The sequence below is a fragment of the Saimiri boliviensis genome, chromosome 16, assembly GCF_048565385.1.
Source record: "Saimiri boliviensis isolate mSaiBol1 chromosome 16, mSaiBol1.pri, whole genome shotgun sequence".
In the NCBI taxonomy this organism is placed as follows: domain Eukaryota; kingdom Metazoa; phylum Chordata; class Mammalia; order Primates; family Cebidae; genus Saimiri; species Saimiri boliviensis.
In genome coordinates this window covers 1,935,940-1,957,501 of record NC_133464.1, presented here as the reverse complement: position 1 = coordinate 1,957,501, position 21,562 = coordinate 1,935,940, and positions in this window count along the sequence as shown.

Here is a 21,562-nt window from a genome sequence, read left to right as displayed (position 1 = left end):
GCACTTGCTGCCCGAGGGTGCCTTCTCTTCTCCCCATGCCCATCCTCCAAGTCCGACAGGAGGCTCGTGCTCCCGGCTGCTTGAGTCCCCCTCTGGAGCGCTGTCAGCTATTCCCCGTCCTCACGCTCAGTGTGACCGTGTGACTCTATCAGTTCTTGCTTGCCTTTAAGTCAGCTTGGGCTGCGTGCAGCCTCCCACAGACCTAGACAGCCATGGGCTGCAGTCCCCATCCCTGGCCCTGGGACCTCAGGAAACGCCTGCCATGCGCTCTTCCTGCACTTACTCAGAGACCGTGAAGTAGATTCACAGGCTTCCTGGCCTCTGTGAAAGGAACCGGGGACATCGATCAATTTCGAATACACGTCTGTATCAGTCAGAGTTGTAGGCACAGAGCTGGAGCATCCCCCAGAAGCAGCGCTCGGCGGCCGTGAGTGGGTGTTCAGCCCCTTCCAAAGCTGCAGCAGGAAGATACTGGTTTTCTGCTCACTGTGACCATACAAAGCCCCTTAGAGTCGGCACACAGAAGAGCTGGACCCCCGACGGGCTGAGGTCCAATGTGAGGCACCCAGCAGAAAAAAAATGTTCACGGCCCCAACCTTCCGCAGCCACAGAAGGGCACGCACAGGACACGCGGTGTTCACACAGGATTCACGGCTGCGTTTGAAGTTTTTTTTTCTTTTTTTTTTTCCAGTGAAGACAAGTTTTACCGAAAACTTGTTCTATCTGCCTCATCAGATCTCAGGCCATCTCTGGTGGTTTCAGCTGCTTTAATTGAGTTAACTTTAAAAGACCTGGAGAGTATTAGTAAAATATACTCCCTGGTCACAACCCCATGGACGTTAACAACTTGTCCAATTACAGGGAAGCGGGTCCGGCCCCCTGGCACCTGGTAATTAAAATTGCTAATCACCAGCAATTATCTGGCTGCGCTTTGGAAACCATTTGACCCTTCGCCCACCAAGGGAGCAGTGTTTGTGGCCCCTCCCGGAGCCAGCCAGGCTGCCCCCAGAGCCTGCCTATTAAGTGCCACTAATAAGAAATCAACAAAAGCGGCGGGACATCTGCATGGCCGTCCCAGGCGGGCCCAGGTCTGAGTGCACAGGTGCTGGCCATGAGGCCGCCACAGAAAGTGCCAAGAACAAGAAATTCAGAACAATGAGGAGGACGGTGCCCGCTTCGAAGCCCGCAGCCCCATCGCCCGCAGCCGCGCCTTGGCCTCCCAATAATTAGGTGCCAAAACCAGGGAGCCCTTTGTCCTGGGCGGCTCGCCAGCCAAAAGCACTGGACAGAGAGTTTAACAATCTCTTCTTTTTAATGACTCTTGTCCCTGCTCAAGCATAAATGAAAGATGTTATTTTGGAAAACGTCCGCTGAGAGGATCTTAATGTGTAGGCTTTATGTTGTAGGGATGGTGGGGTTTCCTACTCCTACTGCTGGAGCGTGGAAGTTTCCTTTCGCTGCTGGGTTGAAGCGGGCTCACAGGAGTGACCCTGATTGTCATCTGCTACTCAGAAAAGGTTCTGGGATAGTCCAGGCTCCTGGGAAGCTGTACATTTCAGCAGCCCCGTCCACAGGTTTCTGCAGGGCCTGCCTCTTCCCCCCATACGATCTTTTTAAGACACCCCTCGGCCCATTCAGCAGATTCACAGACACATCACTCTCTCTTGCCGTTTGAGGATGAGATGGTCTAAGTTTAGAAATTCATCCTGGGAGTGGTTTCAACAGCTCTGGATATAAAAACAGCACAAGAAGGAAATGTAAATGTAGCTGAGTGGGACGCGTGTGATTTCAGACCAATTACCGGCAGACTGCGGAGGGGACAGATGCTGACGGCTCCAGATGCGGGAAGCGCGCTCCGGTCAGGGGCTGTGATCAAGGATGATCATCTTCTGCATCGGCCCTGGGGTCTTCATGAAAAAATAAAGTGAATAAAATAAATTGCTTTCCCCCGTGTGTGTCAATTTCCTGCTCACCCTGTCCTGCCTCCCCTTAATCTCCCTACAACCTGGGTGTGGCATTCAGTGGGCAGTGGGCATTGAGGCCTCAGCACAGTCCGGCCTTATTGCTACATGGGGAGAAGCAACCTGGCACGGTGGGAGTTTTGTCAAAGCCACAGTCATTGCCAAGGTCCACTGTCCATGTGTCTGGGCTACAGTGGCTGGTTTCTGAATTCAACATGTAACGGTGCCAGTGATCCCTCTGGGAAGCCAGTAAAAGGCACATTGGAGGCTGCTGCCATGTTCCACCTGACCTCTGCCCCCATGCCGCAGCCAGGCACCTCTACCTTCCCCCAGCACAGAACGGGGACTGCCAGACACAGGCTCCAGAGAACAGGGCTGCCGAGACCCCCAAGAGGCCTGCTCATCCCTGTACTCAGGAACTGGGATGAAAACCACACCCATGTTTGTCCAGAATGAGTAGAGACTGGACTTCAGGGCTGGCCCCAATGCAGGGCTGATCAGGGGTCGGGAGGCATTTACTGGAGGTGCTTCCTGGCCCTTCCAGCCCCTGCCTGGCTTCCTCATTAGCCTTGGCACTGGGACCCTGCATTTTCTTCTGAATCCTTTATCCAAGCTTGGACTTGATAGTTCTGTCTATTCTCCCTCCCCAACTCTCCTCCCCTCTTCCTAACAGGTTTCTGGGCTTCTTACCCCCACCCCCGACCTCACCACAACCCTTGTTCCAATGTAGTACATACATAAACTGGTACCATAATGGTTGACAATCCTTCTCAAGTACTATGTACTGTACACAGCTGTCTGTGCTAGACTCTTACACGCTGGCCATGCAGCAGGTTTGTTCACACCAGCATTACCACACCCACATGAGTCACACATTGTGTGACCCCAGGATGGGTGTGATGAAAATTATGAACAGCAGTCATACTTGGTCATGGTAACAAATGATCGTGTCACAGGTTGACGTATTCATCACGCTCTACTTTTTATCACTGTCTTGGAGTGTGGTTCTTCTACATATAGGCAAGTTAACTGCAGAACAGCCTCAGGTCCTATGGGAGGTGTCCAGAAGATGGCACTGTCACAGATGACAGCTCCGGGTGTGTCCCTGCCCCATTCATGGGAGGTGCCCAAGGAAGGTGTGCCAGTTTTTACCTTTTCTGTTGTATTTTTCCTGTATTTTTTATGTTTAGATATATGTAGATATGTACCTACTTACCGTTGTGTTGGAGTTCCGACGGTGTTTGGTACATTCACACGCTGTGCAGGTTTGTAGCACAGAAGGAAGAGGCTGCACCATGCAGCTGCAGCGTGAAGCAGGCTCTGCCACCCAGGCTGTGTCAGCACACTCCACGTCAGGGATGTTCAGTCTCTTGGCTTCCTTGGGCTACACTGGAAGAACTGTCTTGGGTCACACATAAAACACACCAACACTAACAATAGCTGATTAGGTTCACACACAAAAAAAAAAAAATTACAAAAAAATCTCATACTGTTATAAGAAAGTTTACAAGTTTGTGTTGGGTCACATTCAAAGCTGTCCCAGGTCACATGCGGTCCCTGGGTTGTGAGTTGGACAAGCCTGCTCCAGATGTCCAAACAGTGATGAGATTGCCTAATAACGCACTTCTCAGAAAGCACCCTGTAGTTAAATGATGCATGGCTGTAGTTTTGGATTCCCATGTAGAAACTAACCTTAAAGAAACTGCCACTTAAATTTTGGTGTAGCATCGAAGCAGACCCAAATGTAACTGCAAAGGCCATTAAAAGACTCCTCTCACCAACTGTGCATCTGAGTGAATGGAATTTTCTTCTTCCACTTCCACCAGAAAGAGATGTGGGAATCCACTGACTCCTACGGAGCCAGGCATGAAAGAGATCAGCAAAGGTATACACACCAAGACCACTCTTCTCATTAAATGTTTTTTATTTGGAAAATATACACTTTTAATAAAAATATGCTAGGTTTACACGGAATCCATTTAATATTTTATATTTCTTAGTCTTCATATCTATCATTGTAAAGAGTACAAAGCTGCCCAGAGACGAGGCCACTTGAGAACAGTGGCTCTACCTCCCCCGTCCATGCTGCAAAGGCAGCCACATCAAAGGCAAGCCAGGATTCAGGCAGCTCCTGACACACATGTTGGAGACTTGCTTTCCCTGGAAGCTGGAAGCCTTTGGAATGAGATCCAAAGGAGCTGCCACCATCACAATCGCCGCCTCCTTTGTGTACCTGTTTCAACCCAGTGCTGAGACACCAGTCTCTCATCAGCCCAGATGCTTTGGCCTGGCTCTCAGAAGGATGCTCAAGCAGCTCCTTGGTGACAGCCATGGCAAAGAACGGTATCAGGGTCTCTGAGGTGGTGCAGGTGAGCTGCACATGCCTGCAGGAGATACATGATTTTTTGCACATCAGCCACAAAACCAGATAAGGAACTTCCAGTTCCAGACAACATGAAGCAGGTCCATTTCTCTCTATTATTCTCACTAAGAACAGCTAGAACTGTGTGTATAATACATCAAACACTCAAGAAAAAGCTGTGAAGATTAGAGAAGGCAGACAGGTTACATACAGCAGGAACTGAGGAAACACATCGCATTTTCTTTATCCTCACTGAGGCCTGGAGAGTCCAGCAACCAAGAAACACTAGCAGACACAGACCCAACAAAAGGCCCAAGAAAAGTCAATCTCTCTCTAGGTCAAAGGAATGGGGCCACTTAGCAAGAAGGAAAACTTTTCAACAACTACAGCCTCATCCAGCCAAGCACCACAGGAAAGATTGTGGCCCTGCCCACACTCCTGATGGGTGGATCAGCAGAGACCTGATGGAGAGTCTGACTTCCACCCCCTGCACTCAGAAAGCACCTCCCAACACCCCAGGTGTCAGGGCACCTAATGAGAAACCTGGACTTCTACCCCTAATTGACAGTAATAGGGCAACACCCTTCTCCCCTGACAGTTTGCTATCAAAGGAGACCTGCTAAAGCAGAAGGTGAACATAAGAATGTGGTGTAATACTGAAGGTATTGAGATACAATTAAAAATCACTCACCTGGTGAGTCCTCAGAGACCTAGAACCAGAAATACCATTTGACCCAGCAATCCCATTACTGGGTATATACCCAGAGGAATATAAATCATTCTATTATAAAGACGCATGCATATGTTCACTGCAGCACTATTCACAATAGCAAATACATGAAATCAATCCAAATGCTCATCAATGATAGACTGGACAAAGAAAATGTTGTACGTACACACCATGAAATACTATGCAGCCATAAAAAACAATCCGATCATGTCCTTTGCGAGAACATGGATGAAGCTGGAAGCCAATATCTTCAGCAAACTAACACAGGAACAGAAAATCAAACACCACATGTTCTCACTTATAACTGGGAGCTAAATGACAAGAACACATGGACACAAGGAAGGGAACAATAGATACTGGGGCCTGTGACAGGGGGACAGGGTGAGGGAGATCATCAAGCAAAATAGCTAATGCATGCCAGGCTTAATACCTAGGTGATGGGTTGATAGGTGCAGCAAACCACCATGCGCACATTTACCTATGCAACAAATCTGCACTGCACATGTATCCCAGAACTAAAAATAAAATAAAAACCACTCTTCATACCAAAAATCTGGAAAACCTCAACTTAAATGAGAAAAGACAAGCAACAGACAGCAACTCTGACATGGCACAGATGTTGAAACTATCAAACAAGCAATTGTCACAATTACAAACCTGCTGGAAACACATGTGAAAATATAAAACATCAGCAAAGAAATAGAAGGTACAGTGAAGAACCAAATGGAAATGTTAGAACTGAAAAGTATGATAATGCAGATTCAAAAACTTATTGGGAGATCAAAACCATTCTGGCCAACATGATGAAACCCCATCTCTACTAAAAATACAAGAATTAGCCAGGTGTGGCAGCGTGCACCTGTAGTCCCAGCTACTCAGGAGGCTGAGGCAGAAGAATTGCTTGAACCCAGGAGCTGGAGGCTGCAGTGAGCCGAGATTGCACCACTGCACTCCAGCCTGGGTGGCAGAGCAAGACTCAATCTCAAAAAGTAAAACGTAAAAAAAAAAATTTAAAAATTTAAAAAAAAACACCAAACCTGCTGCATGGGCTCAACAGAAAAATGTAGAAGACAGAGAAAATAGCCAAAAAACTTGATGATAGAACAGTAGAAATTACCCAGTCTGACCAGCAGAGAGAAGACGGGTTAAAAAAAGAATAAAATGGCTTCAGTATTTTGAAAGTAAAACAACCACCTAACATTAGTATTGTTGGAATCCCAGAATGGGAGAATGAGAATGAGACTGGAAAAGCATCTAAATCGTACACTTCAGAATCAAAAAACTGAGCAGAGCACAGACAGGATAAAGCCAAAGCAGAGCCCGTAACCCAGTCAAACTTCAGAAGCTAAAGGCAAATACAAAAGACAGTAAATTTCTCATCAGAAATCCTAGAAGCCAGTCCCAATAGGGTACAAAGTCAAAAATTCTTCAAGGGCTGAAATAAAAGAACTATCAGCCCAGAATTCTATATCCAGCAAAGATTTTCTCAAGACTTAAGGGAAAAACAAGAAATTCTCAGATGAAGGAAAATGGAGAACATTTATCACAATCAGACCTTCCTTAAAAGAATGGAGAGAGGGAGTTCTCTAAACAGAAGGGAAATGATGGAAAAGGGAATCTCTAAAGGCCAGGAAGGAAAGAAGAGCAACAGAAAGCAGGAAAATGCTGGTGGACACAATAGACCTTCCTCCTCCTCCTGAGATTTTGGGGGTTTTTGTTTGCTTGCTTTTGTTTTTTGATTTTATTTTTGAGATGGAGTTCTGCCCTTGTTGCCCAGGCTGGAATGCAATGGTGCGACCTTGGTTCACTGCAATCTCCACCTCAGACTCCCGAGTATCTCCTGCCTCAGACTCCCGAGTATCTGGAATTGCAGGTATGCATCACCAGGCCCAGCTAATTTTTGTATTTTTAGCTGAGATGGGGTTTTGTCATGTTGGCCAGGCTGTTATCAAACTCCTAACCTTAAGGGGTCCACCCACCTCAGCCTCCCAAAGCACTGGGATTATAGGCATGAGCCACTGCCTCAAGCCTCGTCCTGAGTTTTCTAAATTTTGTTTGGAAGTTGGAGCAAAAATTATCATGTTGTGATTCCCAGTACATGCAGAGGAAACTTCAAAACAATAATTTTACAAAGACAGGGGTTGATAATGAACTTACAGGAATGTAAGGTTTCTTTAGTTCACTCAAACTGGCAAAATGTAAACATGAAAATAAAATAAAAATCGTTTAAAATTTTAAAAAAATAAAATAATTCAAAGACTTTGGAGAACTTTAAAAGGGAAAACTGAGGATAAGTGCAGTCCCTGGAGCAAAGAATGTCTGCTGGGCATCGCCGGTGGGGGTTGAGGACATGTGCCAAAGCAGTGCTGGTGGCACCTCTCTGCTACCACAGAGACCCATCAAGGAAAATGTTGCTGTCTCCAATTTACAGGTCAAAACAGATCCAGTGACTTGCAAAGTCCAGCACCCAAAAACCAGGAAGTGACTAAGTGAAAATTCAGACCTGAACCCCAACTTATCTGCTGCCAGTGCTGCCTGGCTCCATGGCACCTCTGCGTCCAGCATCCCCCATACTCATGGGGACACACTGCAAGACCCCAGTGGACACCCAAAGCCGAAGCTCCTACGGAACCCTGTGCTGGCGCACCTCGTTTTATTGTACTTCATTGTATGGTGCTTGGCAGATACTTTGGGGTTTTGTTTATTTGCTTTTTACAGATTGAAGGTTTGTGACAATCTGTGGTGAACAAGACTGTCAGCATGACTTTTTCAACAGCAGCGCTCACTTCATGACCCTGTGGCACATTTTGGTAATTCTCACAATATTTAAAACCTTTTCATCACTATTACATCTGTTATGATAATCTGCGATCAGTCATCTCTGATGTTACTATTGTAATTGTTTTAAAGTGCCATAAACCGTTCCCATATAAGACAGTGAACTTCACTGAGAAATGTTGTGTGTGTTCTGACCTTTCCATCAACCAATTGTTTCCCCGCCTCCCTCCTTCTCTTCAGTCCTCTCTATTCCCTGAGACACAATATTGAAATTAGGTGAATTAAGAACCTTACAATGGCCTGTAAGTGTTCCAGTAAAAGAAAGAGTGCACATATTTCTCTTTAATCAAAAGCTAGAAATGATCAGGCTTCGGGAGGAAGGCATGTCAAATGCTAAGAACGGGCAAAAACTAGACATCTTGTACCAAATAGTCAGCCAAGTTGTAAATGCAAAGGAAAAAATCTTGCATAGAATTAAAAGTGCTACTCCAATGAGCACACAAATAAGAAACAGCCTTATTGCTGACATGAAGAAAAAGATCAAACCAGCACAGCATTCCCTTAAGCAACAGCCTAATCCGTAGCAAACCCCCAACTCTCTGCAGTTTTGTGAAGGCTGAGAGAGGTGAGAAAGCTGAAGAAAAGTTGGAAGCCATCCAGGGTTTAATTCATGAGGTTGAAGGAAAGAAGCCATCTCTGGCATTTCTCCCCATGTTATCCCTCCACAACCTTCCTACACCCCACTGTCCCTCCCCTTGTCCCCCCAATCAGGCCTCTATGTGTGATGCTCCCCTCCCTGTCTCCATGTGTTCTCATTGTTCAACACTCACCTGAGTGAGAACATGCAGTGTTGGATTTTCTGTTCTTGTGTCAGTTTGCTGAGAATGATGGTTTCCATATTCATCTATGTCCCTACAAAGAACACGAACTCATCCTCTTTTATGGCTGCATAGTACTTCATGGTATAAATGTGCCACATTTTCCCAGTCCAGTCTATCACCGATGGGCATTTGGGTCAGTTCCAGGTCTTTCCTATTATAAACAGTGCCTACCACAATGAATATATGTGTGCATGTGTCTTTAAAATAGAACCATTTATAATCCTTTGGATATATACCCATTAACGGGATTGCTGGGTCAAATGGAATTTCTATTTCTAGGTCCTTGAGGAATCACCACACTGTCTTCCACAATGGTTGAACTAACTTACACTCCCCCCAACAGTGTAAAAGGGTTCCTATTTTTCCACATCCTCTCCAGCATCTGCTGTCTCCAGATTTTTTAATGATCGCCATTCTAACTGGCATGAGATGGTATCTCGACATGATTTTGATTTGCGTTTCTTTAATGACCAGTGATGATGAGCATTTTTTCATGTTTGTTGGCCTCATATACGTCTTCTTTTGAAAAGTGTCTGTTCATATTCTTTGCCCACTTTTGAATGGGTTTGTTTTTTTCTTGTAAACCTGTTTTAGTTCTCTGTAGATTGTGAATATTAGTCCTTTGTCAGATGGGTAGATTGCAAAAAATTTTTTCCCATTCCGTTGGTTGCCAGTTCACTATGATTGTTTCTTTCGCTGTGCAGAAGCTCTGGAGTTTAATTAGGTCCCATTTGTCTATTTTGGCTTTTGTTGCCAATGCTTTTGGTGTTTTGGTCATGAAGTCCTCACCTATGCCTATGTCCTGAATGGTTTCACCTAGGTTTTCTTTTTTAGTTTTTATGGTGTTAGGTCTTATGTTTAAGTCTTTAATCCATCTGGAGTTAATTTTAGTGTAAGGTGTCAGGAAGGGGTCCTGTTTCTGTTTTCTGCACATGGCTAGCCAGTTATCCCAACAGCATTTATTAAACAGGGGCAATATTCTCCTTATTGCAGTGGTCCAGAACCAAAACTGCAATATCTCTGAGCTATGCCTGTATGTACTGTTTTTTCCTATACCTGTATACTCATGATAAAGATCACTGTGTACCTTAGGCACGGTAAGAGATTAACAACGACTAATAACAAAATGGAACAATTACAGCAATCTACTGTAATAAAAGTTATGTGAATGTGCATGTACACATACACACACACACTCGATTTCTCTCTAAACATCTTATTGCACTATAGTCACTGGTTTTCAGACCACAGTTGGCCTTGGGTAAATGAAACACAGAAAGCAAAACTGTGGATGAGGACTACAGCGTAAGTGTAAGACACTCTCAAAGCCCGTGTACGTTTTCTTGTACCAAAATCTGAGAATGGTTTCACAATTTTTAAGAAAAATAGTAATCAAAAGGAAAATAACCAGGAAATCAAGTGATTTCCGCCTATTTTGTAATTTCTGGGACAACGGTGCTCAGGGTGCTGCATATTCAGGAGCCACAGAAATCCCTGCTGCTCAGAGTGCAGCCCAGAGCCTGGACCCTACTCCCAGAGCCCATGTCAGCCAGTGTGAAATCTAATGTCACAGCTGAGTCCAGTGCGCAGCTGGGGGCAACTCCGGTTGAGAACTGCTGCTCCAGGGTGATGCCAGATCTTTACCTGAATTCAAAACCCATTTGAAATGTTAGTGTGAAAGCCGAAGGAAAAGCAAGGGATATATCCACATGTCGAGGACACAGCCCTGTCCTCATCAATTGTGGCTACCACGCAAGTGCCCTGACCTCATGAAGTCTCACTTTCCTCACTGCAAAATGGGAACAGTCCCACGCTTTCCTGGTGTCCTGAGGATCAAACTAGTGGAGGAGTTATACCGTGGTCCGAACCCCCCAGAACTCTGCAGGAGGCCTCATCGGGAAAGGCTTCTCTTCAGATGTTGTCCAGGGCCTGGAAAGGAGATTGTCCCAGATTAGGGTGGGCCCTGCATTCAGTGTCCTTTTAAGAGACACAGGAAGTGAAAGCACAGCCTGGGGGTTGGGGGGTGAGACCACCTAGGCAGAGACCAGCATGATGGAGAGCCAGCCAAGGCGCTCCTGCACCACAGGAAGTGGAAGAGGCAACAGGGACCCTCCCTTGCTCCCTGGAGGGAGTGCGGCCCTGAGACGCCTGGGTTTCCGACTCCTGATGTCTGACCTCCCCCACGCCCAGAACTCTGAGAAAAGGAATTTGTTGTTTTATGACAATCAGTGGGGAAATCTCCAACAGCAGCCACGGGCGGCTCCTGGCACTGGCTCATGTGTGTGGGGGGGTGGTCTCTGCATAAGCAACTGTGGATGACTAGTAGCCATGCTTTCAGAGACTTATTCCGAAGCTCATCCTCTGCCTCCACCTCCCCGAAGTGTGAGAAGCAGCCTTCGAGCCTCGGTGGGGACTAATGAAAATGCAGCATTAAACAGCTTCCTGCTCCGGGAGGGCCTGGAGATCCCCTTCCCTGCTCAGCATCTCCAAGTGCAGGTCGCCATTCCTGTGCTCATGACCCCGAGGTTCCAAGAGCTGGTGCAGGAAGAGCCGCCTGTGTGGGGAAACACGGGGATCCCGCTGGGGAAACCCCAGAGGATCATCGGCCACATCCCGAATGGTGGGGCCCTTGCTCCGGTTTCAGCAGCCCCAGCTGCCAGGGAATCTAGGGACGTCGAGGCATGGCCCGGGTTTGTCCAGGGACACACAGGCCGTCACTCCAGACGCTGCATCCCCCCGCCCCATGCCCTGCCCAGGGCGGATGGGGTCCACATGGGTGGGGCGAGTCCACAGGACAGGCCAGGTCTGCAGGGGAGGAAGGCCGACTGCAGCCTGCAGGACGGGACCAGGCCCAGAGAAATACTCTTCTTAATGGAGGGTGTTTCCAAGTAAGGGTGCACCACTTCAAACACTGGTATTACTTTTGTCATTAAAAAAACTATTTCGCACATATACACCATGGAGTACTATGCAGCCATCAAAAAACGATGAGTTTGTGTCCTTTATAGGGACATGCATGAACCTGGAAACCATCATTCTCAGCAAACTGACCCAAGAAGAGAAAATCAAACACCACATGTTCTCACTCATAGGTGGGTGTTGAAGAGTGAAAACACAGGGACACAGGGAGGGGAGCCCTACACACTGGGGTCTGTAGGGGGGAAATGGGGGAGGGACAGCGGGGGGTGGGGAGTTAGGGAGAGACAGCGTGGGGAGAAATGCCAGATACAGGTGATGGGCAGGAAGGCAGCGCATCACACTGCCACGTGTGTACCTGTGCAACAATCTTGCATGTTCTTCACATGTACCCCAAAATTTAAAATGCAATTTTTAAAAATTAGGGGGAAAAAAAAAACATTTGGTGACAGAATGAGTCTTTTTGTACCTAACCATTCCAGGGAGCGGGATGAAGTCGACCCTTCTGTTCCCGTGGTTTCTGAGGACCCCTGGGGACCCCGCGGTGACAGCCCCGGCCATGCTCACCACGGGATCCGTCTGCAGGGCTGTCGTGGAAATTATGAAGGACCGAAGGCTGGGCCCGGTTTCCAAACGTGCTCGGTGAACGGTGCCCGCCGACCCCACAGCCCCAGCCAGCGCGTCCGCCCAGCCCCTCTCTGCGCGGGGTGGGGTGTCAGACAGAACGCGCAGCGGTCCCGGGGGTGCGTCCGCGGGCCCTTCAGCACCCTCGCCGGCCTCGGAGACGCCGCTGGCTCCCGCCTCCCCGTCCCGGTGCGCGGCAGCCCGAGGAATCCCCTCCCGCCCCACGCGGGACGGCGCCTCCGGCCCGTTTTCCTCAGGATTTCTCCCGCCGACCCGAGAGCCGTGACCTCCGTGGCCGCAGAGGCTCCTGGGAAGCAGCGCGGCCTCCACCTCCGAGACTTCCGGAAAACGGCCGGAGCCGGCACGCACTGACCTCCCGGCTTCCGAGGGCGCCGTCCCGCATCCGGCTCGGCGAGGTTCCGCGGAGCCATCCCCTCTGCTCTCCACAAACGCCAACCTGCGGACGGAAGAGCGTGTCCCAGCCCCAGGCCGGGAAAGCGCAAGATGGCGGCCCGCGCCGGGAAGGCACAAGATGGCGGCCCGCGCCGGGAAGGCACAAGATGGCGGCCCGCGCCGGGAAGGCACAAGATGGCGGCCCGCGCCGGGAAGGCACAAGATGGCGGCCCGCGCCCGCCTGTGCTCAGGATTCTGACAGAAGCAGAAACTTCGCGCAGTCACCCCCCAGGGCGAGCTGCTCCTCCCGGAATCCGCAGACCAACCAGGCTCCGCCCCGACGGGCCACGACCCGACCCGAGAAGAAACGTCTCCCAGGCAAGCTGCTCCCGAGGGCCGTCCCCGAAAGACGGTAAACAAATGTGGGAAAGTGCAGGGGTGCGTCTCACACCGGCTCGGAAGGGGACCCCGAAATAAACCAGAACGGAAATGGCCGTTACCGGCGAGGCCCCGCTCCGCCTCGTCCTGGTCTCGCTCTGAGGAGCCCGGCAGAATCGGCCTAGTAGCCTCGGGCCTTCTGAACCATGGTTCAAGAAAAACGTCGTTTGAACTCCTCCAACTTCCGAGCAGAAGGCGTGTGTAAAAGCTCTGTTCTGGGGTTCGTGGGGGCCCCTCGCCTCCCCGGACGGGTTCGTGGGGGCCCCTCGCCTCCCCTGGCAGGCCGTCAACAAATGAGCTTTTCCTTCGTGTGGGGAACTTGGAAGCCCTAGCCCTGAGTTCACAGGTTGCACCTGTTTTCAGGAGAGAGCAATGACATCATAAACGGTATCTTGTGAATTGGTCATCTAGACTTCTGGGTTTTTTCTATTTTTAATTATGGTAAAAAACACATACTTTTAAATTTACCATTTTATCCATTTCTCAGGGTCCAATGCCGTGGTGTCACATACGTGCACATTGATGTGTAAGAGATCTCCAGAGCGCTCTCACGCCCCAAAACTGAGACTGCACCCATTAAAGGGCGTCTCCTCGCTTCCCCTCCCAGCAGCCTCTGGCTTCAGTTATTTGCAGTTTCTAACTATCAAAGATCTAATTTAAAAATACAGAAAGACAGACTATTCCGACCCAAGGAATTGGGGGCTGTGAAACAGAACAGAGAGATCAGTCCCTCAGCTGGAGAAAATGGACGTAGGCCGCATTAGGCCTGCCCAAGGTCTCGGTGGCAAAATTAGTAGTAAATTCTACAAAGACACTGAAATCATGGGCCCTGTGCTGGAAGCATGTGCGTCTTCCTTTGACTTGAAAGCCATTTTTTGCAGTGAGTTGGTCTTTCATGACTGCTGCTGCTGGACTCCCATACAAAAAGAAACAATCTTCGCAAGTTCACGTTTTCCATTCAATCAACTTACCATCTCCCCAGTAAGTTTAGGACTTGCTAGAATTTTTTGGTTCTGTGCGTGGGATCAATCCATGTTACTCATAGGCTTGAACTGATGGATAATGCAGCTGCACAAACCTCTGCTCCCTGCCTGGGACCCCCAGGGCTGCAGTCGAGGGGCAGGAGTTCAGAGCACGGTTCAGAGTCGGTGCCTGTTGGCAGCGCTGAGGTTCCCGCACACTCCGTACCTAACACTGTGATGTTTCTATCAACTTCGGAGGTACGCGATACAAGGTTGTATTGTTTCACATGCCGAGAACTAGACAGCCATGTTTATTACGTAGTTCTTCTATCAAGCAGTTGCTACTTTTCATCAAGATATTCACAAGGTGATGAAACATTTGGGCAAGGTGGCTCCTCAAGGGAGGAGAGGGGCCCAGGAGAGCTGTGCTCCGGGCGGGCACCGGTCACTGAACGTATGCCCAGCAGAGGGCTGGATGTGCAGCTGCGAGGTGGGCCGGGCAAAGCCCCACACACTGAAGCTCAGAAACGCGGCTGCACCAGGCCCTTCTCGTGTCCCTGCAGTGTCGTGTCCGATGAAGGTAATGAGGGCAGCATTTGCCTGAGCCCCTGAACGCCTCCCCCACCGGATGCCGGTGTGGTGGTGTCAGGCCATCCAGGTGGGGCTACGACTCGTCTCCACTGGATGCCCCTGAGGCTCCCCAAGTCACGTCTGCCAGCTCCCCAGAGAGAGGACACCAGCAAGGCAGGTTCAGGGCAGTCTCGGAGCCTCCAACAGCCTCTGCCGGATGGAAGCCGCTGGGGGAGGCTGCAAGCGACGCCCTCTGCAAGCGACGCCCTCCGCTGGCCCGGCCGCCCTCTCATCAGTCATCAGGAACCGCGGGGAAATCACTCTGAGCCCCGAGGCGGGAGCAGCCGGCAATTGTCTGTGATTGATAGCACTAAATATGAAACCGCATGTACCTCATCCATGCAGCATGGAATCAGAGGCATATTGTTAGTGGGGGAGATGAATGGAACTTGAGATAACCTCAGCAAATTAGGCACGTGTTAGCGTTAAGCTCTGTCAGTGAGCAGGCTATAAATTACAGACAGATTGTAACTCCATAAACTCTTCTAATGAATTGGATGACAGTGGTAATTCAACACGAACACAGCGGCTTAACCCTTTTAAGAGGACAGCCCCAGGCCTCCAGGATGCACCCAGCCAAAAGGCACCGTCAAAGTCTGTCTCTAGCATCTCCCCAGAGAGCACGAGAGAGCAGTGCAGCAAGATAAAATAACTTCGCGTTTTTTGCATATCAGAAACAAAAGTTCAAGACCCTATAGGCAATTGCGTTATTTCATAGTTCATGCTTTTGAGTTTTTCTCCCCAGCACATAATTTTTATCATAGTTCTTTTTTTCCTGAAAGTGATCTCACTAAATGCACGGAAGGTAGAAGCCCCAGCGCGCTGCAGTTCTGGGCGATTACCAGGCACATGGGGGGTATCGTGCACTCGCAGGCTAAAGGCTCAGAGACTTTCACCAGAAGGAGAGACGGGCTTTCCATACAAATGCACTACCTGCGGTGTCTTGTTGCAATAATGAAATGGAATTTATAAATAAAAATAAGGTGGCGAGACAGACCCTGTGCGATTTCCGGCCATTACTGACAGAGGCACGACGTCAGTGACAGCTAAACTGGGGCTGTGAAGCTGTTCCATAATTTGCTGTATGTTTTAGTAAAAGTTGCATGTAGAAATAACTGACAAATCAATGTTGATCAAAAGAAAACCTTAAATTCGAATAGGAAAATTAAAGGTAATATGTCATTATTTAAAATGTGTTGACATAGTAAAAAGCATTCTTTAGTTCCTTTTCAAAAGGCAGTAACACAAAATAGCACCAATGGGTATAATTACTGTTTATCAGGTACAGCTACTGGTACTCATGTTACAAAACTAAGAATTTTAAAAATAAACTACCCTTATCTAGGTATATTTTCTCTTCTACAGAACACAATTCTTTGACTGGAGATGTTAAAGGAAACGTGTTCTTTTCTCCTTTTATCATGGTGTTAACCGTAGCCATCTCTTTCTTCATAGGCCTGCAGCACGTAATTCCAACCAGACATTCAACCCCTGCAGATTTTACCTGAGCAGATCCTCAGTATCATTTTCTCCGGCTCCAGTAGAAGGCGTCTGTTCACAGAGCATTTCTGCAGCGCCAAAGCGTAGTATTTACGGGAGCCGGGGAAGTGAGTAACAGCGGTAACTGTATTTTACATATTCTCATTACACCTTCAGTCTGATCATCTTCGAGGACTTTGGAGGACAGTGTTAGAGTAGTGTCTGTTTTAGTGACTTACGCACTGCAATCATTCAGGAATCTGAATTATACACCTTAATAAATCTAATTCTGGAAAACAATCTATGTACTTGTCCTTTGTCACTCAGACTGTCAAACGTCTGCCACTTTTGTGAGGCCAAATGCATTCTTTCGTTAAAGTCAAGTGCACAGCCTCATCTCACCTTTCTACGATTCACCAAGAATCACTTCGTCTGCCCGGGGGCGTCAGTCACAGCTCAGCTGGCCCTGTGTGAATGGAAGTCGCAGGGATGGGAGGTTTTCATATGTAGGAAAAAGGACCCTGCATCTAGGACCCCGTTCCCTGTCCCCATGCCTGGGACACTCCCGGTCTCAGCCTCCCCACGCCGGCCCCCTTGGCTGCTGTGTCTCCTGAGGCTCCGTGTGTGCACTGGGTCTCGGGCAGACACTCCGTGGTTCTGGTGACAGACACAAACACAGCCACTGACGCTCAAAATGTTTCAAATATTCTCGGCTATAAGGGTGGCCCCGAGACCTGAGCAGGTCATTGGCTTGTTTTGTTGGCTTGCCTACTACTCAGAGAAGAGAGGACTTCACATAAAAACCCAGCTTCCCATCCATTCTCAAAACTGAAGAGCAACCGTGCAGCGCCTGCTTGCCAGCGAACAGTGCCTGGAGCCCCATCTCTGCGATTCCTCCTGGGGCCACAGGTCTGGCAGCCAGTGCAGCCCCCACCTAGCCTAGCCCAAGCCTTCCCCTCTGTCCTTCTCACCCCAGGGCCATCCACAAGACTCAGTGTGTGAGCCCCGGATGAGAACACCTGGGGCAGGAGCCACCACTGGCCTTGGGCGTGACTGTCCCCTGCTGGGAGTTCTCGTGTGTGTCTCCTTTCAAGTCCTGGTTTCTCAGTGAGCTTCAGTGAGGAAAAGGCGTGACTTTCACCATTCTGACCTTTAAGGTGAAGTCCTTGACCAGCAGCCCCACACCCACCTGGGAGCTTGTTAGGGATGCAGAGTCTCAGGCCTGCCCGGGCCTGCTGAGTGTGAAGCTGTGATTTCATGAGATGCCCAGGTGGTCCTGAGCTCACTCATGTGTCCTCAAAGGCACCTCCAGCCGGATTTGGAGCAGGCGCACAGTCAGCACTGGCCGACGGCTGGCAAGAGGATGGTGCTGGAGAGTGAGAACCCACACCCGGTCCTGAAACAAACCAAGAAACCAACAGAAACCGCACAGAGGTCAATCAGCAGAGCGGAGCCACCGCTCCAGAATTCTAAGACCTTCAGGGAGTAACATGAAGAAATTTATGGCCAAATTATGCAGTCCCATTTTTTTAGACAGCCACTGTGCTGGAGAGTTGAATGATGCCCATGAGTTTTATTGATAAGATTTCGAGAGGACTGAGAACTCAGCTTCCTGCTCAGGTGAGTGGGCTCTGCATGACTGCTCTTAGATTTGTTGAGAAGGGATGGGAAGCTGGATTTTTAAGCGGAATCTTGTCTTTTTCGAGTAGCAGGCAAGCCAAACAAGCAGGCCAGTGGGCCGGAGCTCAGCAGTATTTAACGATGATCTTCCTTGAGCTCACAGCTCTGCAGGGAGGTGTGCTCCATTGCAAAGAGGAATAGAAGGCGACTTTTGTCCTAAAGGCACTCAGAGTCTAGTGAGGGTGTTTGCAAATTTCTGTTTGTGGTAGGAGAATAACAAAGAAGCGGCCGTGAACCTATCCGTGAGGTCCTCACAAGCCTGCAGCTTGCTAGTTATGCGGGTGCCCAGGCTGCAGCCCGAAGACTCGAGCCCAGTAGCATGGAGGTAACACAGTCGTCACCCTTGGCACAAGCACCTGCAGACTCGCGGAAGTGGGCAGCACCCCTCTCGGGTTCCACAAGTGTTTGTCTCCCTCATACATATGCAAGGACGTGTGTGTTGTTTAAATGAATGGAGAATACAGTACTCACTTGTGGCTCCAGAACAAGGGACACTAGGTCAGAGATGTGGCCCTGGAGCCACCCTGCCTGATGGCAGGACTGGCCTTGCCTCTCAGGGACACTTGCTCTGCTCGTCTTTCTAACTTCACCAAATTCAAGACTACATGTCATCATCCACTCAGCATGTCTTCACAGACTGCCTGCGAGCAGGGCCCGACCTCCCACCACCTCCCAGGCAGGCTCCCCAACATCCTGGGCCCTGGCTCCAGCCGATGGGATGGGCTGACGCAGCCAGCCCAGCAGCAAGCAACTGCTCTGGTTACCCCCTGGTGGTCACTAGTGCAGATGAGGGAGCAGCAGCTCCACTGAGCAAGCCAGAGCCAGCTCCTAACCCGCCACAAACACGCAGATTCTCAGGAACAACCTCGGTTTTCTCATCTGTAAATGAGGAACTGAGAAGAAAGAACCTCTTCCAGCATTTAAATTCTATGATCAAAAACTGTCACTACTTTAAACCATCTCCCAAGTACTGTTCACCAAGAGTAGTACCTTTGTGTTCCATTTGCTGGTAGCTCTCTTTGCAGATCTGTGTTCAAAGGCTGTGCACAGCTGTGCATGGCTGCAGGTGGCTGTGCATGTCTGAACGGTTGTAAATGTCTGCATTTGGCTGTGCATGGCTTCTGGTGAATGTGACTGTGCATGGCTGTGCATAGCTGTGCATGGCTGGGAGTGGTTGTACATGATTGTGCATGGTTGTGTATTACTGAGAATGATTGTGAGTGTGCACGGTTGTGCATGTATGCGCATGGCCAGGAGTGATTGTACATGATTGTGCATGGTTGTGTATTACCGTGAATGATTGTGAGTGTGCACGGTTGTGTGTGTCTGTGCGTGGCTGGGAGTGGTTGTACATAGTTCTGCATGGTTGTCCATTGTTCCACATGGCTGTGCATAGCTGTGCATGACTGTGATTGCTTGCAAATATGCATAGTTGCACATGGCTGTGCCTGGCTGTGCATGGCTGTGCACGGTTTTGCATGACTGTGAATGGTTGCGAATGTGTATGGTCGCACATGTCTGCACATGGCTCTGCATGACTGCGTGGCTGGGAGTGCTTGTACATAATCGTGCATGGCTGTGCATGATGGTGAATGGTTGTGGGTGTGCACAGTTGTGCATGTCTCTGTGTGGATGGGAATGGTTGTGAATATCTGAATGGTTGTGTAGGGTTGGTTTCGTGCAGCTTTGAGTGACTGTGTATGACTGTGTGCATGGTTGTGCATGGTTGTGTGTGGCTGTGAACTGTCTTAACAGTTCTCGTGTGAGTGGAGTTTGTGCTCTACAAACACTGTGTTTCCTCACGTCCTCCAAAATATATGCCATATCTTCATCACAAACCTTACACTCTCCATCTCTCTCTCTTCCTTTTCTCTCTCTGTCTCTCATTCTCTCTCCTTCTTTCTGCCTCTCCACAAAAGGCAGAAAGCATGTGTATCTTGGTCTGTAACTTAATGAAAGCTCAGCCTCAGAGGCTGTAGGTGTCTACCAGGTTGCAGAGATGTTCTGGGATCCAGTTCAATTGAAACAAAACAAGATCTTTTGCTGAAAGCTCTGCTAGAGATGATTTCTGTATTAGGTACGTGTTGCCAACCACTGAGGGGAAATAAACAAGGTTTGTTATAACTAAAGTGCACTGAGCAGTCTGGGGAGCAGGTGTGAGGCTCAGCCCTTTCCTCTGATTCCCTCATCTAATCCCAAGCACGTCGTCAGGTGGGCACTGCTGCGATTCTGTAGGTGAGTTTGTATAGCCGGTGAGAAGTCCAGCAGGAATCTGGGGAAAGGCATCTGGCTGCAGAGCAGCCGGCTGAACCACTGTGTCATGGTCCTCACAGGTATTACACCCTCAGGTCCATGAAGCATTTGAGTTTCTTAAGTTTCAAGGTATTTTTCAAATACCTTTTAATAGTGCAAAAAAAAAAAATCTGGTGAATGTTGAGAAATATCTTGGGAATGGGAGTAGTGTTTGTGAAGCTCCTGCTAAGCTGGCTACACCTAAGGGCCCCTGAGTCTTGCTCAAAAAAGGATTATTGGGACCCTCAGAGTGCAAGGGTGGGGCCTTTTCAGCACCTGGGGGCTGCGGATCAGGGGCTGCAGCACCCCAGGCTCCAGGGAAGACCTCACAACTGCAAACTTCCATTGAGAACCATCCTGTAGATGGAAAGCCCATTCCCATCCACCAAGGCCAACTCTTTTTTCTTCTGTAAACACAACACTATTTGTTGTACGGTTTTAGTACATACTGAATTCTCCAGTAACGCAACGACTTTGAAAATCAAGAGAGGTCAGTGCTTTATTTTTTCAGAATGTTATCAAGTCTTGTTTATCATTGAGGAAAATCAATGGCTGGGAGTGCTTGTGCATAATTGTGCCACAGAAGGAAAATCCTGTCATTACTGGTGTTATTTGATGCAAAGATAGATAGAATTTTTGGTGTATTGGTCTGCATTTGGAACTGTTGCATTCATGGAAATCCTCTGTATTAGGATGTGCAAATCCAAATATTCTTAGGTAGCTTTTATTTCAAAACAGTAAACACAAAGTCTTCACAACAGGCAGCTGGACGTTGCTTCAATCCTCTGAAACCCGACAGGCTTGTGTGAAGGACGGCAGGCGTTTGTCTAATTCGCTCTGTTCACACAGTCACGCCCAGGTGTTCACATATTGAAATACAGGCCATTGTAAATTCATGTCCTTTTATTACAGTTTATTTTAATTACTTTCCTATCTTAAATCTAAGGTGTAATGCCATTTCTCAGGGGTGTGGATTACTCATACTAGCTGTGACTTTCATTCCAAGTCAAGGGAAGTGACAGCGTGTCTGTCATGAAAGCCGGTGGCAGTGGTTTCCGGTGGGGTTGGAAACCGCAGCACCGGGGACGCTGCCCTGCTTTGCCATGTTCCGACGACCGCGAGCAGCCGTGTTCAGGGAGGCAGCTCTCTGTGTGTGCGGCAGAAAACACACGTGGTGTTTTCCAAGGTAAATAAATAAATAATCCCTTTGATAAAGCGGGAAGGCTCTCCACAGCTTTCTCCCTCCGCCACTGAAAAACTGCTAGCTTAATAAAGCCATCAGAGTTTTCGCATTCTGACCCCACAAAGGCAGTGAATAGCTAGAACTTTGACTTTTAATCTAAGCTGCAGCATTTGAAGAACAAGGTGCTCTCGAAGGCCTTGAAGCCCAGCACCCCCGGCCACTCTTGTCCTTGGGGCTGCGCGCCTGCCAGACG